Source organism: Cibotium barometz, chromosome 59 (assembly GCF_041138505.1).
Source record: "Cibotium barometz isolate CiBa-2024 chromosome 59, ASM4113850v1, whole genome shotgun sequence".
Lineage (NCBI taxonomy): Eukaryota > Viridiplantae > Streptophyta > Polypodiopsida > Cyatheales > Cibotiaceae > Cibotium > Cibotium barometz.
This window is the reverse complement of record NC_141104.1, coordinates 5773017-5790305: the sequence shown is the minus strand read 5'-3', so window position 1 is coordinate 5790305 and position 17289 is coordinate 5773017. Positions and strand designations below refer to the sequence as shown.

General features: G+C 43.8%; 1 long non-coding RNA gene across 1 annotated transcript; it reads right to left on the bottom strand.

The window, feature by feature from the left end:
• Positions 1-15424: 15424 nt before the first annotated feature.
• LOC147605410 (uncharacterized) lies at positions 15425-16327 on the bottom strand. The gene is made up of 3 exons (XR_015265189.1): positions 15958-16327; positions 15839-15870; positions 15425-15472 (listed from the first exon to the last, which is right to left on the bottom strand). It is a non-coding gene; the product is annotated as an uncharacterized LOC147605410 (long non-coding RNA).
• Positions 16328-17289: the final 962 nt, after the last annotated feature.

Sequence of the window (17289 nt, the reverse complement as noted above, 5' to 3'; positions counted from 1 at the left end):
TCTTATCCATTGTGGCTCTCATTCATCGAGTATTAGCCTTTTGCCTCCGGGAAGTTCAGGTGTAAACAACGCTGATCTCACAGGCACTTTTTACCCTATGCTAGCATGGATTTTTCCCCGTGAGAACACACTCTTAGTGTGTCATCCATGTCATCCCTAGTGCTAGGGCTATCTATTAGTAAGATGTACCCACTCACTCATATCTAATTGAGTACTTCCAGCTTTTGCATCGGCTATACTAGAATGAGATTAATCAACCACAAGATCCATGTACACAATCACATCATCCGTTGTTATCCAGACGATAATGTATTTCGGATGTTATCCAGACAATAATGTATTTCGGATATTATCCACTAAGATAAGCTTGATGGGACCAAGTCATAGTTGCTTGTTGCGGTTCTTTTTCCTCCTAGTGGTCCTTTTTCTATTGGAATGTAGGGTCTTGTCCACTAGATTTGCCTTTGCATCCCTAGTTTGAGGTGTCTCATCAGTCTGCATTTTGTGCACAGGTTGAGGGGGCGGTGAGGAAAGTGGGGAAGAGAGGAGAGTGGGGTCGGCAGAAGGAAGGGGGAGAGGAGAGGAGGGTCGGCTGGGGAGTACGCAGCAGAGGAAGGGGAAGATGAGGGGGGTTGGGCGAGAGGGTGGGGCTAGGTGAGCGAACAAGGGGGGGCGTTGGAAGGGGGAGAGGAGAGGAGGGTCGGTTGGTGAGTACGCAGCAGAGGAAGGGGAAGACGAGGGGGGTTGGGCGAGAGGGTGGGGCTGGGTGAGCGAACAAGGGGGGGCGTTGGACGGTAGGTGACAGTGAGGAAGAGAGGGTGGTGGGGTTACCAGAGGGAAGGGGGAGAGGAGAGGGATGGTGGTCGGTGGGGTGAGAGTGAGGGAGAGAATGAGACGAGTAGGTGGGGAGTGAGGTTGGTCGGTGGGGTGAGAGTGAGGGAGAGAATGAGACGAGTAGGTGGGGAGTGAGGGAGAGAATGAGACGAGTAGGTGGGGAGTGAAGGGAGAGGGAGATGAGGTTGGTCGGTGTGGTGGGGAGTGAACGGAGAGGGAGATGGGGTGGTGGGGTGAGGAGTGAAGGGAGGGGGTGGTCGGTGGGGTGAGGGAGAGAGAGGGATAGAGGGGGTGGTTAGTGAGGGGGGGAGAGAGAGAGGAGTGGTCGGTTGGTTGATGAGTTGAGTGTGAGGGGGGTGGTCGGTGGGATGAGTGAGAGGGGAGTGGTCGGTGGGTGAGGTAAGGGGGAAAAGAGAGAAAGAGAGAGGTGGCGGGTGTTTTTATTTTTGTTTTCGTTTTTTTTTGGGGGGGGGGGTTTGTTTTGTTTTTTAATAGAAAAAAAGAAAACTAAGATTGGGGAGTCGTTTTTTTTGGAAAAATATAATAAAATAAATATAAAGGGGGAATTTTTTTTGGGAAAGAAAAAAAATACAAAGGGGGGATTTTTTTTATTTTTTAATTTTTGCTTGATCGGGGAGAAGGGGAGGTTGGGTTGGTCGGTGATGAGAGTTGAGGGGAGAAGAGAGAGGGAAGGGGAGAAGAGAGAGGAAAAGGGTGGGTGATGAGTGAGAGATTGGTCGGTGAGGAGGCTGGGTGAGAGAGAGATTTTTTTTTTGCATCTCTTGTAAAAGAAGAAGGAAAAAGAAACTGAAGAGGGGGATTTTTTATTTTTTATTTTTTATTTTTGGAGAGGGAGACCCGATACTTGGCACTTCACGAACACCAGAGTGAGTTGAGACAGGCGTTTCGCTTGAACCACCACCCTTGGCTAGCCACATCTTCCGAAGTGCCTTGATTGAGGGATCTGAAGTCTACACAGATCCTGATCTTGTTGGTCTTCTTTTTTGGAATCACCACTATAGGTGATAGCCACTTGGAGTGCTCAATGGGAACGATGATACCTGCCTCTTCCATCTTGTCTAGCTCTTTCTTCTTTTGCACTTCGGAATATTTTAGATTCACGGGGGGTAGATGCCCTTCCTGACCGGCCAACTGACTTCTTTTTGTGAAATTTTGTGAGTGCAAATGGCTAGGTCTATCCCTGGAAGATCCTTGTAAGTCCATGCAAACACCTCTTGGCGTTCTTTGAAAAAGTCGGTGATTCTCTGAAGAGTGGAAGGGTCCTCCTAGACCCAAGCTGCCACTAAGATGGGGCGTGGCTCCTCTGATGTGCCCAGGTTCAGCTCTCTCACCTCCTCGTGGTGGTAAGTGGTGGGTGGAAGAGGAGCAGTGCCAAAGTGTTGCTTGATGGAGAGATAAGGGTCATGGGCTGGGGTGTTGTCCAGAGGGAAATCACCAATGTGTTTCTTTGTCTAGTCAGCGGGTATCTCCTCTACTGATAAGGCTTCTTCTCGAGCCTTGCGGTGCTCTACCCGCCTCTCCTTGTGGGTGCATCTAGGAGGGGTTATAGCTGCCTTTGATGACTCCTCTTGAGAGACCTTCTTGTGAGGTTGTCGAGAAAACTCAGGTTCCCCTAAACCTATGACCTCTATCTCTTCCTGTTGAGACACTGTTGGAGAGGAAGAGGCCAGAGTGACCAAAGATTTTGTCCAATCTTGTACTCTTTCTTCTTTTGAGAGCTCTTCTTCTTTTGGGATAGCTTTTGAATAGGGTCTGGGTCCAACTCCACTATGTCCACCATGTTGCACTGGAACCCCTCGTAGGACTTTAACCAATTCCATAGAGGTTCTGCCACCTCTCCCTCTGAACTGAATGGATACCAGGCCTCATCCACTGGTAAGCCTTGCCATTCCTCCTGTTCTTCCTTGTCATTGGGTCCTTCCTTCTCCCGGATGGGAATCATGTCTTGTAGGGAGCACTCTCATCGGGGCCTTTTTCCAAGGGCAAGGTCACTGTCCCCTCTGGGTTAGGGATATGCAAGTTGTCCCGACCCCAATCATGGATCACTTGAGCTGCCCTCAACCAAGGCCTTCCAATGAGTAAGCCATAGGCCCCTCAAGCTGGTGGGAGGTCTTACACCACAAAAGTAATTTCACATACTAATCCTTCAAAACCAATCAAAACTTGCCTGACTAGTCCCACGTGCTTCACTTCTCTCTTTCTCGGATCCACATCCACATCCACATCCATTTACATCACATCACATCCTTTCACATCCACATCCACATTCATTTACATCCTTTCACATCCACATCCACATCCACATCCATTTACATCACATCACATCCTTTCATATCCACATCCACATCCATTTACATCACATCACATCCTATCACATCCACATCCACATTTATTTACATCACATCACATCCTATCACATCCACATCCACATTCATTTACTTCGCATCCTTTCACATATTCTCACATCTCATTCTCATCTCTTCATTCATATCCACATCCATTTATATCACCTTCTTTCACATATTCTCACATCTCATTCTCATCTCTTCATTCATATCCACAACCATTTATATCACCTCCTTTCACATATCCTCACATCTCATTCTCATCTCTTCATTCACATCCACATTCATTTATATCACATCCTTTCACATATCCTCACATCTCATTCTCATCTCTTCTTTCACATCCACATCCAAGTAACATTTTCTATTTTTGATACCGATGGGACTTTCCTAATAATTCTGCCAATTGCTAGGCCTAGGTAAAGGTTCTTTTTCTCAACGGATATTTTCATATTCTTTCTTAATTTTCTCAAGTCAAATATATTCAATATTCTTCTTTTTGAGTAAAAGATTCATGGGATTTACAAAAATCAATTCTACCTATATTTCCCAATAATGCTCAAAATTCCACTATTGATATTTTACTCATAATTTGAATTATGCTAAAAATTTCTCTTTTTTTCATTTAATTTCTTGGATCTCAAATATCATGGGAATTCCTCTTTTTACATTTAATTGATAGAATTCTAAATGTCATGGGAATTCCTCTTTTATCATCAAATAAATTTATCTAAAATTTCTCTTTTCTTTAATAAAAATACCATTAATTCAATATGCCAAGAATTCCACTTTTACTATTTAAATGATTGAATTCCAAACGTCATGAAAATTTCACTTTTATCATTTAAATATTTCTCATGCATACAATAAATTTATCTAAAATTTTTCTTTGAGTTTTAATAAAAATATCCATTAATTCAATATGCTAAGAATTCCACTTTTTCCATTTAAATGATTGAATTTTAAATGTCATGGGAATTCCTCTTTTATCATTTAAATATTTCTCATGCATAAAATAAATTTATCTAAAATTTCTCTTTGAATTTTAATAAAAATATCCATTAATTCAATATGCTAAGAATTCCACTTTTCCCATTTAAATGTTTGAATTACAAATGTCATGGGAATTCCTCTTTTATCATTTAAATAAAATTACCATAATTTTCTTTTTTCTTAATTATTTAATTATGCATAAACCTTAAAAATTAGTTTTCCATTGAATGTGATGAAAATCATTCTTTTAGCATAGGATGACCAATCCTAGAATATGGTAGGAAGTCCTCTTTTCACGTTATGCATAAGAATGAATTATGTATCAATTTCTTCAATTTTTTGCCATAGCTCCGTGTTGCTATTACTGATAATTTTTAATATTTTGAAAAGAATAAACTTAGTAATACAATTATGATAGTATAACTATCTTCTAAACTCAAATCCCATTTATGGATTTAAATCATAAGATTATCATAATTTTAGAAGCATAAAAGTATAAAAAGCCACTTTCTTAACCTCTAGCTTCACAAGCCTAGAGTTTGATTTGTGAATTGAGAATTTATCAATGAGAAGCATCATTTGAATAGAGAATTAGTCATAGGAATGACCATTCTTTTGGGGAGAGAGAGATAAACATAAAAAGCATCCTAATTAAGCATAAATGTAAACTGTTCTTAATTATTCATTACAACTCTTAAGAAAAGCTTGATTTGTATTATAAACACTTAATTTAGAAACTTCTCAAGCTTGAGAGGGGTTGAGAAGTGAAAACATTGAGAATAGTAGAGAAAAACCATGAAATTACACCTTACCTCTTGATTTTGCTTGCTTCTCTAGAAGAAGCCCCCAACCAATCATTTAGTTAGTATGTTGAGAAGAAAGCTCCAAGGAAGGTTGAAGAGAGAGAGAGAAGCTCCAATCTCTCCAAAATGTAGAGGATTTTTAAGGGATAATAGAAAATATCATTATTTTAATGTAATACTGGCATGGTATAGTTCACAGATTTTTTTTACAAAAGACTAAGGATATATCGTTATTTTAATGTAATACTGGCATGGTATAGTTCACAGATTTTTTTTACAAAAGACTAAGGATATATTTATGGGTGAGGGAGGCATCTAACCAAGTCCAACTAGGTTCTATAATTTTCTAGGTTCAATTTGGCTGAATTTGGACAAGATTTGGACCTAGTTTGGCTCCCTTTTGATTTGGTTTGATCCTCCAGGAGAGAGGAGAGATAAAAATATCATAATTTTTTTGAATTAAAAATTCATCCACATGTGTGAAATAGGCACCTACCTCAAAGTTTTTCCCCTCCTTACCAAGGTGTCAAAAATGTATCATTATTCCAAAATATCTCATTTTTTTAGTAATATCTCATAGTTTTTAACTAATAAACCTTGTACTCGGTCAACTCTTCATCTTATGTGAGCATTTACTCATTTTTGGGTATTTTTTTTATTCTTTGGATTTATCTCCTCCTAACACTTGGATTAATCCTATCCGTCCATAAGAACCTTAATTGGACCATAATCCAAAAATTTCTGAAAATCTTGACCCTTAGGCTAAGGTCCTTTATACACATTTTCAATTAATTCCAAATGCACATTGGAAAGTTCTTTTTGAATTTCTGTTTCAGGGGAAACCATTTTAGACACTAGGAGGATTTTTATATCCAAAAATATCTCAATTTTGAATTATCTCTCTCTAGATATTTTCTCTCTCTAGGCCAAAACAAGGTAAAACAAGATCTTTCTTTTATTTTAGAGAGGGGAATAATTACAAGAAGAGAAGGGGAGGTTCTTACACCTTTACACCTCGAAAGCTGGAGGGAGGAATCTTATAGGCTTAAGCAACCCTTTGCTGATAGCATTTTGTGATTTCATAATTGGCCCATCTTTTGCAATATGTGCAATAGAGGGTGGGATGGGGCTGTAGATGTGGAAACTCCGTGCTAATATGGTTAGCTCAACAAATCAGGCACCATACTAGCTCCCTCTTAGGATAGAGATGGGGTTGGCCAAACCCGATCCCTGCCTTGGCCGGTTCTCCAATGTTGGGTTATTTTCTACATTAATGTAGCGGCCAACTGCTTGAGCTGTTGTTTAGATGTGGACTCCTTGCTCTTTCCTTCTTCAGATCTGTTGTTGGTGGTTTATAAATGAGGCTTCTGATGTACCCTCATGGAGTTATCAGGAACGTGTTCCCTTGAAGTTGTCTTCGAAGTCCATAGCACTCCTACAACATTGCTCAAAGGAGGTATGGGCCAAGGAATACAAAGAATTGTGTAGGGGTACGTCCTCTAGGCCTTCTAGAAATCTCCTATTTAGCCTTTCATCAGAGAACTTGTCTGTGGCACTACAACCAGAGTGGAGATATCTGACCCTGTTGATGTAATCTTGGAGATGGTTTCTCCATCCTTTTGTTTAACATTATGTACCTGCTCAATAGGAATCCATCTAGTTTGTTGACGAGAATATCCAACCTTGATGGCCTCTTTCAAGGCTTCGAAGGTGGCCTTATATTTTGTTTTCAGAGACCTAAACCATTGGCCAGCTTTACCATCTAGAGTGAGGCCAAAGGAACTCACCTTGAACATCTCTAAGTGTGGTATGGGATCTCCAATCCCATCTAATGATTGGTTTAGGGATGTTTCGGGTTTGCTCCGCTCTTGTCTGGGTCCTTGTATTAGTTGAGCTGGTAGTGCTGGGGGCATGATGCCGGCAGCCACTCCCTCCCTATTTCCATGGCTATTCTCAACATTTCAGGTGACCCCTGCCATGGCTCGAGCAGGTGCTAGTTGGGGAACAATGGGTGGAGGCGCTGGGCCAGGCAGATAGTAGACCATTAGGGGTCCTTGTCTCATGGGAGGATTGGGTTGTGCCTCATGTGGCCCCATGTGGTTCCTTGGATATGCTCCCTAAGGTAGGTATTATCGGTACACTGGTGGCCCAAGCTGATATGACCGGGTCGGGTAGCCCCTTTCTCTTTGATATGATGTTTCAAGCCCTTGGAGAGCTGGATCTGGCCATGGGTTTAGTATGGGTCTTTGGGTTCGGTATGAATCAGACACCCCTAAGATGGGCATGGCCCTCTAGACTAGTGGGGATGAGTCTAGGTTTGATGGCTCTCACTTTGCCCTATTTTTGCTCTAGGATCTAGAGGTGGCGTGGACTCTCTTTCCTATTGGTTTTCCATGCCTCTCACCTTGGGATATGTCTCGTCTGACTGTGTGTTTCCCAAGATAAAGTTGCGGAGCCTCGAAGTAAGGCTTCTTTGTGAATGTGTAGGAGAGGCAGGGTCTTGCTTTTGTGGACAAGTGGTCTATCCATACACTGAGCCTGAAGTTCTCCTCTCTCGAGGTCAGGAGTAACTCGTCTCGTGTGCGTGCTGGGATGATCGTCACTCTCACTGGTGATGTCAAAGATTAGCACCGTTTGGCTCCAGTTTGGCTCCAAGATGTGTTGTGACCGATGGGTCTGACCTTATGAGCGAGGGAGCTTCCAAACAGTTTATATCATCAAAAAGAGCATTGTTTTGCACCAATTTTCCCGAGCATAGGTGCATGAATGTGTGGAATTACAGCATTGGACCCCTGTGGAATGTTACGAAAGTACGCTTTAAGATGGTACATGTGTATGCTTTGTTGAGGACATGGGTGTACGCTTCTCACGAAGAAGATGACACGAGCCCAACTTCAAAGAAGAAAACAGTCGTGTGCTTCAGATGATATATGCATATGCTTTAAATGATACGAGTGTGGCAAAGTTGACATGGTCGTAGAGCGAGCAGAGCCAAGTCCATGTAATTAGACACCCTATTGCCCCCTCTATCATAGGACATACCCTCATTATCTACTTGTGACAAGTCCAAGTGAAGTGACACCCTATGGATGCTAGGTCATAGGCCTTGCCATCAAGCTTTACTTGACAAGTCCATGTGATTAGACACCCTATTGCCCCCTCTATCATAGGGCTTTTCCTAAATATTTAATTTACAAGTCCATTTGAGTAGACACCTTATGCCCCCCCCCCCCCCCCCCCCCCCCCCGGTTGGACGCTCGGTCATAGGCCTCGCTCGCGGATGTCCAAACAAGAGATTAGTCCGACGGTTCCTCCGAAACCGAGCCCGGAAAACTTCCCTCACCCGGAAGGCACGGGCGATTCCGCCATGTGAAAATCTTCTAACGGGGGAATTAATCTAACGAGTCAAAGTCTTAACTAGTTAAACTGATCCGACCGAGCCTGAAGTCACATGGTCAGATCAAAGAAGGGACTTGCACTTGGTCCATAGAATCATCACTTTTTTCCTCCTTTAACGAGGCACAGCCCACTGATTTCCTCCCACATAACAAGGGTCTTCTCAGGACTTAATCTAACTAATGTAACTAATCGTATCTTAATTGTTTCGTAGGAATCCCCCGATCCACCCCAACCGGCCCATGGGTTAGCCAACCACCCGACCACTGTATTGGTGGGATTCCTTTATAAAGATTTGGTTATGTTTTGCCCGGGTACCGAGGAAAAGAGTTCCCAGGCCCCCTAGCCGGCTTTCAAGCAAAATTTAAGTAGGCATTCCACGTACACACCCGATATGAAATTGCCATTTATAAATAGATTCGACTGTCTTTAAAACAATCCTTCAATGAAAATCATAATATTACTGATCATCGTCCTCCAAAATTCTGAGTCCATTGTATTACAAAATGTGTCCTCTGGACTCTCCGTTCAACCTAATTCTTTCATTTCAAATCGCACTAATAATGTTTAACACTCATGCGCACCCACATTTCCTCCTAAAAATGTATTTAATGGGGCAATTTCAAAGCCAAATTTTGTAAATTCAAACCCCAAGCCTAGCCACAATAGTGCTCTTAATGTCTTATCAAAAGCACCTAGGCCTAGGCTTACTAGTTCATCGTTGCCTAAAGCCAAGCCATATTGCGGCAAATTGCTTCACCAAGCTACCACCTCCAAAGAAACCAACCGCCGGCGGTCCAGTACATCAAAGAAGAAGCTCGTGAGGTTGATGATGACACCATTCCATAATGGAGGGAGAACACTCTTCCTGATGAAGGTAATCAAGAATCAAACAACCCTCTAGGTATTCCTCAATCTATCCATTCATTATTATGCATGCAAGGTTATATCGATGGTCATCAAGTTTGTGTTTTGCATGATGACGGGAGTTCGCATGATTTTATTTCAGAAAGTCTAGTTCCTTGGAATGTAGATTTTTCTTTATATGTACAAGGAACTTGTTACAATGGAACTCTTGAAATTAAAAATATTAAAATTTAAATTGATTCATCTAAAGAGCATCATGATTTCTTGATTGCATCGTTACATTCCACATACCATTTTAGGAATGTCATTCCGTTCATCAACACAATCCTAACATTCATTATAACGCTCATACTATGTAATTCACACATAATGGCACATCGATATCTCTTTCTAGTGACTCTTCACTTGAACCTTTTCCATTGATTACACGTACACAAGAAAAAAGAGCACTTCAGAACTTCTACCTGCTTTTTGTGCTTTAGATTTGCTCAACTCTTTCTCCAACAGCTCCATCTTTTGCAACGGGGAATCCCTCAGTTGATCTGAGAAGTACGAGCCACCTTGTGGATTCTGCTAGTTTGGCTTCAAAGTTCCCATTTGCACGACATATTAATGATGTCATTGAGAAGATGCCGAGATGAAGAGATGGTAGATACATTAAGAAACCCGATAGTGCGTAGATTACAACAAACGGTAAGGATAAAGCAATCCACCAGCCTGAAAAGCCCAATTGTATGCATGATTCGTGTGTCCGAGAGTCCGATAGTGTAGAGTTTTGAGCCAAAAGCTAAGGTGCTAATGAGGTTTTCATGATCATCATTCTTCTTATTAGCTTCTGCAACAACCAAAGAAATCAATCAACTGCACCTTAATCATTCAAAAAAAAAGGATGGAAGAAATTATGGTGGAGATGCATATGTGGGATGGACTTATGTTTTCCCTGCCATGGTGAGGGTGTGCCATCAATGGGGTGATGTGGGGCATCGGTCCACTGATTGCCCGTACTGTCAGTATTGTGACGTACATGGGCATGAGGCCAAATATTTCCCAAACCTTGTGTGCTCTCGATGTGAGAAGCATGATCATCATTAGAAGGATTGTCCATTTTTCTACTGTGATCGATGTAAGGCTGTGGGTCATGTGGATGAGAGTTTTTCGCTTGAACTTGAAGAGGAATTGCATTATCTCCTTGAAGTTGTTGATGTGTCTACATATGATTGGGCTAAGATATGAGGAGACTAGGCCTATGCAAGGGCGTAGTCCAACAAATCGGCAATCTGTTGGGAAATCCTTGAAGGCATTATTTGAATCCACATTGGTAACATATGTCTCTGTATGGAATGACATTGGGGTCTGGCAATGGATTTGAGGATGGAGTTGGGGCACTATAGGTATGGTGGCTCTATGAGGACACTCATGAAGATGGTCTGGGCCATTACAATGGAAGGATTGCTACATCGATGGCTTGCATGCAATATTATTGAGTTCTCTTGTTCTTTTTTACACCATGGCCTCAAATAGAGAGCTAGTCTCTGACCGGAGGCTATTGTCCATATGAATCATATTGCTCATATGATAGCTCTCCTATTCCGGACTCTCTAAGTCCATTGGCAAAGTCACTGTAGTATTGTTGTACTGGTACGGTTCCAAGAGGAACTAGTTGGGGTGGTAATACCAGAGTTGGGTATGGCATTGGTGACGTAGAGTTCTTATGAATGGGCACTAGATTATATGCCGGTTGAGAAGTGTTTGGTACAAGTAGTAGGGCCAATGTTTTCTTTGACATCAAGAGGATAGATTGTGGTGTCAAGTTTCCTTTTTGGTACCAACAACAATGAGTTATATCATGGATTCTGTGGCGCTAGAAATGAGAAAAAGGTTGTAGCTATCTAGGCCTCAGCATTGGACACTCTGTGCTTGTATGGTTTCAACGATAGATTATTGCACACCAAACCATATCTCTTAGTTGAATAGATGTGGGTGTCTTGCTTGAGATGGTGCTAGTTGGGGTTAGTCTTGAGGTTTCCCTTGGGACTGATCCTGACATTGCTAGCCTAAATGGTTCAATAGATTTCTGTCAACTCATCCATGCTCATTCGAATGGATGACTTCTATATCCTTGTCTTGGAAATTATCTACCAGGTCTATTGCCTCATTAAGGCAGCACTCTCATCAAAAGATGTAGTGCCTAGAACTATAGAGATGGCCATGAAGCCCCTTGATCTCATACAGTCCGGGTGTTTTATCTCATATGGAGATACTTGATTCTAGCAATGTAGTCCGACATCATTTTTCCCTCCTCTTTCTTGAGGTTATATATATGTGTAGTTGGGCTCTATCAGGTTCCATTGAGTAAGAATTGAACTATGAAAGTGTCTCAAGACCTCGGAGCTGGCCTTTTCAAGTGGGTTTAGTGACCTAAACTAGTGGCTTGCTTTGCCTTCAAAGCAAATTCTGAATGGTAGATCTTGGTGGGATTATCAATCCATCCCATGGCCTCAAAAATTTGATCGATAGGTACTAAATGGGATCTCTAGTTTCATGATATTTGTTCATTATCCTTCAGATGTTGATTGGCTTGGTTTTTCCCAACTTAGAGCCTCTAGGTGTTGTGTTTGTCTCGCAACCCCCCTTCCCATTTCAAACACCATCCTTAGCATGTCTTTGGCATATTCACATGGCAGTGGAACATAAGGAGGTGGTTGCATGAGACCCTCTATTTTAGGGTACACGATCTCTTGCCTTATGGGGTTGGGTCGTGTAGATTCCAATGGCACTTGTCCTTGGCTCGCTTTGCCTTAACACTACTGGCTTGCTGTAGTTGAGGAGAGATTATGTGAATGCTTTCCCTTTGTGATGAGGTAGTCCCCGACATTGACTCTTAGTGGCGGGTTCCCTATCCCTCCTCCAAACGGAGAAGAACTGAAACTTGGTTCCGTGGTGAAAGCACTTTTATATTGAACTCATGTGGAGAGTTGAACTCCTGCTTGCGCTTTGTGCACGTGTTGTTAGGTGTTTGTGGAACACTTGAACTTGGTGGTACAACAAAAGAGACAGGTCTCATTTGCCATAAGTGGGGTTATTAGGCTCTTTATTGGTCATGGTCCATTCGGGATAAACCTAGCTCAAGATCGACACTAAATGGTTAAAACATTGTGGCATCTGACGTAGTTTGACCGCTTCTTGTGGGAGCGAACCTTGAGGTTTTAGGTCCTGTTCTCGCTTCTTCATTGGTGGAGCTACACCCAAAGATAGGGTGACTCCTTTATAAAATTTAAGACGATGTGTTCACAGAGCCAATTGGTGAATTCGAATTCAAAGGACCGTGGTGGTAGCAGCTCTTGTTTCCAGGTGTGTGGATGACTCCGTCGGTCCTCTCGTTATGAAACTCATGGACTACCTACACAACCACTATGGTTGGGGAAAGGGGACTGTGGATCCTCTCACGATGGGTCAACCTCACTAGCTAGACATGCAAGACTTATGCTCCACACCATCTAATGTGCTCTCTGACCACCTCCTAGCACCGCAATATCCCCACGTGCCACTCACTCACACCACACCCACTGACCACTCCTCACATCACACACACAGAGATAGACAATATAGATAGACAAAAGACCACAAGAGAGATGCCAAAATGCCAAAAAAGAATGATACAAGAGAGAATGTGCTCAGAGAGTGCTCCCCTTAACTCCTCCTTGGGTGTCCTCCTCCTTGAAGTCCCAACCCCTCATCATGTTGTATAGCGGGAAGATCTTCCGTTTCGAGAAAAGGCAGATGGTGCTCAAAGAGGATGTCGCCCTGTCTTGGGAAAGGGAGAGGGCTATTTCCTCCATGAGTATCTCTTGCAGTTTGGCATGCATGTCGTAAGTGCCACTGGTAGTCGGAGGAACCGATGGATCGGAGATGTTGGAGGGCACCAGCGGCGGTGACAGCGGTTGGAGGTGATAGTGGGAGGAGTTTCTCCTGGTGGAGTGTGGAGGACCTGGCTTCCTGTCCACAGGTCGCTCACCGCTACTCAATTCACCGTCTCAGTGAATGCCATAGAAAAAACAAGTGGTTCTCTGGCTAGCTACACCTCGGGAAAAACATCCGATAGGTGGGCTCCTAAGCATACCTCATAGAATTATCTTTACAGGCAAACCTTCTAGAGAGATACGCAAATAATAAAAATGATTCAATTGGGCTCCTGGGAAACTTCATCCAGCAAGCTAGTTGTGGAAAAAATGATTGAACTAAGCTCCTGTGTGGGCAAATTCATCCAGCAAGCCATCTCTTTCTATATTACCACTGCAGTCGCCTGCATCCAACAAGCTATCACTACCTGTATTACCACTTTCGTCGTCGCCCAGGCAACGTATCCGGCATGAAGGTTACTCTTACCCCAATAGAAGCACAAACCACCTAAACAATAATCACGGGCCACTTCGTCTAGGCAAAACTTCCGACAAGAAGTCCAGGCATACAAAGATACAAAATGAAACGTGGCCATGGCCAGTATAGAAAAGATCCGCTTCTCATTAATAGAAAAGATCCACTTCTCCCAAGCATCATTATCATGTGCCAAGGCAGCCTCCAACATAACTTGCGCTTCAAGGTCAACTCATAAACTTCCACGGAGATGATCATACCAAGGGCTCTGCAGTCAAAGGGTTGAGAAGAGTTGCACATGCTAGTCAAAGGGTTGAGAAGAGCTACACATGCTAGTCAAAGGGTTGAGAAGAGCCGCACATGCTAGTCAAAAGATTGAGAAGAGCTGTACATGATGTGTTATAGTACTTCATAGTGAAAGGAGTGCGTCCTTGAGAGTTTCTTTGCAACCTATCTACACCCCATGCTACAAGCTCTTTCACACATTCACTTGACCCACCTCGGGCCGCAAAATGCAAACGCATGTTCCCAAATCCAAGGCTACTTCTGCTAGATTTTGTTGTTGTTACACAAACAAGGGCCCCATTACTACAGTTGGATGACAGGACCTAACCGCAAGGTGTAAAGGGGGAGCTCAACTCCCATCTCGAACGTTGATGAACCGGGCAAAGCCCCAAGTTTGGGTGACGGTATTGGGTAGCATTCAAGATTATCCGAAGGTAGTGAAGGTGCCCACTTTTGTAGTGTAGTGCAAGCAAGTCCTCCCACGGGATGCATCAAATTGAGGACATTAGCTCCCCATTCCACCAACAACTCAATGCAAGTTACTCTTCCATTCTTGCAAGCAAACCTCAATGGTGTCTGTTTGTGATGATTCAATGCATCCACCATAGCCCCATTCTCCAAAAGCAGCGAAAGCATGTTAGGTTGGTCATGGGAAGCTGCATGGTGGAGAGGAGAGAGGAGGGGGGGGGGTGAGAGAGAGAGGGGCGGGGGTGGTCGATGAGGGGGACGTGGGGGTCGGTGGGGAGTGAAGCAAGGGGGTCCAGTGAGGTGGCGAACGCGGGGGAGGGAGTGCGGCAAAGAGAGAAGAGCGGGGGTCAGGTAAGAGGGAGAGGGTGGGGAGTGGTCGGTGAGGAGGGAGGCAGAGAAGGAGGGGGTGGGGAATGGTCGGTGAGGGGGGGTGGGGGTGAGTGCGGAGTGAAGCAAGGGGGGGCGGTGAGGTTGCGAACGAGGGGGGGGGGGGGGGGGGCGGGTGAGAGGGGGCATGGGGGGTCGATGGGGAGTGAGGCAAGGTGGGGGAGGGGGGGGGCGGGGGTTGCGCAAGAGAGAGGAGAGGGGGGGTGGTTCGGGTGAGAGGGAGTGGTCGATAAGGGGAGGTCCGATGAGCGACTGGTCGATGAGGGGGGCGTGGGGGGTTTGCGCCAGAGACAGAAAGAGAGGGGGGGGGTGGTCGGTGGTCGGTGAGGGGATTAAGTGGGGGGGGCGGTAAGGTGGCAAACGACGGGGGGTTGCGCAAGAGAAAAGGAGAGGGGGGGATCGGGTGAGAGGGAGAGGGTGGGGAGTGATCCTCGAGAGAGGGGGTGGGCGAGAGAGGGGGTGGGCGAGTGAGGGGGGTGGGTTGGGTGCACGAAAGAGAGAAGGGATGAGGGAAGGGATGAGGGTCGGCTGCGCACGAGAGAGTGGAGGGGGGAGAGAGAGAAGGAGAGGGTGGTGATGGTGAGCAATAGGGGAGAGTGAGGGTGGTGACACGGTGAGCGAGCAAGAGGGGAGAGAAGAGATAGGGGGGATGCAGTGTTCGAAAAAAACCAAAATCCTATATCTTTTTATACCTTTAATCTGAAAAATCAAAAGTAAGTTCTTATATTGCCAAGTGTAAAATTTTTTCTCTAAAATTCTTGAAGGTTTTATAAGTTTTATTCAGAATTTTACACTTTAAAAAACTCTTGCGATAAAATAACTTGAGTATCAAGAGAATGTACTTAAAAACGACTTTAAAACACTCTCGCAACAAAATGATTGGTCACATCAATAGAATTTACTAAATTGTTGATTGCCAAATTCATGAGTAAAATGATATTTATCATTAAAGAAAATAGAATTTTGCTTTCACAAGAATATCATCCATGCTTGTGCATAAATGCACTACAAATATTGCATTGCGTCCTAAAAGAAGCTAAGACTAGTTGAAATTTTTTTACTCACAAGCTCCCAAATCCTTCATGCTCCTCCATCTCCTAATGAAAAGAAGATTGTATTATACGTTAGTACTTTGCTATGAAGGCATTAATAATGTATTTAATCTCTAAAGTTTTTAGAAATACCTTTTAGTCTTCATTTGTAAAAGCATGTCTTGTCGTAATGGCATCAAGCCTCCAAAGCTCTATTGCTGAGCTAAAGTCGAACTCTGACATTGGAGGACCTTCGATGGATACTCGCATTAAGGAAGTTGTACTCTTTGTCGTCAATCTATTCCTCAACTTTGATTTGATAATATTCTGTATACTAAAGCCACGCTCACAAATTGCAGTACTGGAGCATTGGACTAATGCAACTTGCGCTAGCTTTAGCAACCCTTCATACTTTTCTTGTAGAGTGATATTGTTACTTATGTAAGACCAAGTGTCCCGCAAATTCCACCCTTTCCAATCATTAGTGGCTTGAATCTTGAATGTAAGGTATTCTCTTCGAAGAGATATTGTTGGAATTAGGGTTGCAGGAATGCACACACAACTTCAAGAAGATGAGGAAGCTTGAGCACAACACAGTAGTGTATTATGAGTGCCAAAAATGAAAGATAACCCACCCTAAAAGATAATGGGCGTATATACAATGCACGGGGGAAAAACCTCCTAGTGAGGGAAAAAGTGCCCCGGGGGTCCTAAGTGTGTTCACACACATCACTACTATAATATGGTAACAAATCCCCCCTGGAGTGATGCGGTGAACAAGAGCTAGCACTCATGTATAGGGAAGTGTCTAGCTATGTGGACGAATCCACAAAAGGGAGTAAGCCCAAAGCTTTGCGAAAAGCTTCGAACTTTTCACGAGGCAGAGCCTTTGTGAAAAGGTCTGCAAGGTTATCCTGTGTTGGCACATAAGCCAAACTGATCTCTCCTGCAGAGAGTCTCTCCCTGACATAATGGTAGTGCACCTCAATGTGCTTCGTACGAGCATGGAACACTGGGTTCCGCGCAACTGCCAATGCGCTCTGACTGTCAGTGAAGATGGTGGTGGCAGATGGCTGCCCAACACCCAAATCAGCCATAAGGCGTCTGAGCCACACACACTCAACCGTAGCTGTGAAAGCTGCCCTGTACTCAGCTTCACAACTAGAAGTGGCCACAGTAGGCTGCTTCTTGCTCAACCATGATATGCATGAGCTTCCAAGCATGAAGCAAAAACCACTCGTGGACACGCGTGTGTCATAACAACCAGCCCAGTCAGAATCTGAAAAAACATGTAAATCTGGCGGCAATGATCCCCCCTTGGGATAAAACAACCCAAGATGCCGAGTACCACTCAAATAGCGAAAGATACGCTTCACTGCCTGCCAATGCTTAATGCCTGGGCTATGCATAAATCTGCTCACCTGTGAGACTGCAAACTGAATGTCTGGCCTCGTAATGCATACATAAATGAGGCAACCAACAGCT